This window comes from Peromyscus leucopus, chromosome 5, assembly GCF_004664715.2.
Source record: "Peromyscus leucopus breed LL Stock chromosome 5, UCI_PerLeu_2.1, whole genome shotgun sequence".
NCBI classification, from domain to species: domain Eukaryota; kingdom Metazoa; phylum Chordata; class Mammalia; order Rodentia; family Cricetidae; genus Peromyscus; species Peromyscus leucopus.
The window spans coordinates 24,253,551-24,255,316 of record NC_051067.1 but is presented as its reverse complement, the minus strand read 5'-3'; the positions used below and the strand labels follow the sequence as shown (position 1 = coordinate 24,255,316).

At 31.1% G+C, this 1,766-nt stretch overlaps 1 non-coding gene across 1 annotated transcript; it reads right to left on the bottom strand.

The window, feature by feature from the left end:
* Positions 1-1,222: 1,222 nt before the first annotated feature.
* LOC114681880 lies at positions 1,223-1,385 on the bottom strand. The gene has a single exon (XR_003732957.1). It is a non-coding gene; the product is annotated as a U1 spliceosomal RNA (small nuclear RNA).
* Positions 1,386-1,766: the final 381 nt, after the last annotated feature.

Sequence of the window (1,766 nt, the reverse complement as noted above, 5' to 3'; positions counted from 1 at the left end):
CAACTTTTACTCTCATACGGAAGGCCACACCCCAGAAGATTTTAGTGAGTTTTTTCTCCCTGTCAGATCTGAAAAGCTCTGTGTCTTTTATTTGCTTTGTTTCCTACTTTCTAGTATAGAACCTAGTACAAAACAATACTGGGATTGGCAAATATTGAATGAATGTGTGAGTAAATAGGTGAAAAATACATCATATTCATCTATGACACTCTCAAAGAATAAAAGAAAAAGTTCAAAAAAGTAAAGTAAAAATGAAAAAGTAGTTTGAAATCTATGGTTTTGTTTTAAGAAAATTTGCTTCTTAAAAACTATGGTAACAATGTTCTATAAAATAACTGTGGGTTTTATATACTTAATTTTTTCAAGATTACATCTCTATATTAAAAATATAATTCTTTAACTATCTTCATGAAAATATCTAGATTATAAAGTTCAAAGGTTTATTATTAACAAAAATATATAAACAATTCTGAACAAATCCTCTGATGAATACCAAGAAAATTGGTACATAATTTAATGGTTTGTTTTGGTGTTAGTCTCAAGGCAGGAACAAGGATTTTAAAAGCACAACAAAAAAGAAAAGTGTTATAGGTACAATTTTCTATGAATTCTGTGGAAAGATACTTTATCATCATTTTTGAAAATCAGGCTTCAGGAATTAATGCATGAAGTCAAAGATTTAACATAGACTGTGGGGGATGGTTGGATCAGTGACTCTCTAGTTTAATATGTGTGTGTACATATATGCATATATATACACATGTAACGAATAACATTCTTATTATTTTACTGAGATCACTCAAACTAATTCTACACTCTTGCATGAACATTTGGAAACCATGTAAATTCCAGAAGCAAACCATGAAATGGGCGACACCTAATAAAATTAAGCCATGGGTGCCATCTCCTTGCTGGGTGCTGATTTTAACATGTGAATGCAGTCGCAAAGAATCATGGGTGTTTTTGAAAACAACCACCAGATGAAGAAGCAAGCTATTCTAGAATTTAAATTTTAAATTTGATTTGAAATTACAAAACTGGTCCAGAAACTCGCAGAAGAAAAATCATAGCATGTTTTACTGTGTGGACTTCAGTATGGTAATTCGTTTCCTTCTGCTTTGTGGTGGTGCAGACATTGTTTGTGCTCATTGGAATCTCTACTTCAGCTTTTTTTTTTTTGCATGTTTGGTTGTATTTTGTTTTTGTTTATTATTAGTATTAGTAAAAGAAAATGGAGACACAGTCCTCCACCACCACAAACTGTGTAGCTGAGTTTCTTCTTTTTGAGGAAAATACTAGGATCAAAACATCAGAAGTGAAGGGATGAGCCTCCCCCTGGGAGAGCCACCATCATGATCATGGAGTCTCCCCTGCCATATGTGCATGGACTTCAAATTGTGAATTCAGATGTTTTTTCAGACTAATGAGATGCCAGAAACATGAATGATTACCATAATGATATACTGTGTTAATCTAAAATTGAAATCTTTTAATAAAAATTGTTTTGAAAACTCTAAGGCTTAATTAAATTAAAAGCGAAGAATACATGAATCAATGGATAGCATGGGACAAATATTTGCCTAATATCCATTCACTTAAATTTAAGAATTTTCCCAAATATGTATATAATAGAAAAACTAACATAACAAAAAAATTTACACAGAATGACTTTTAAAGATATGTAAAGGAGGTTTATAATCTGAATATAGATATTTGGTTCTGTTATTTTTGTATAGCTGTTTGCTTTATGCAAGAATACTTTTTTC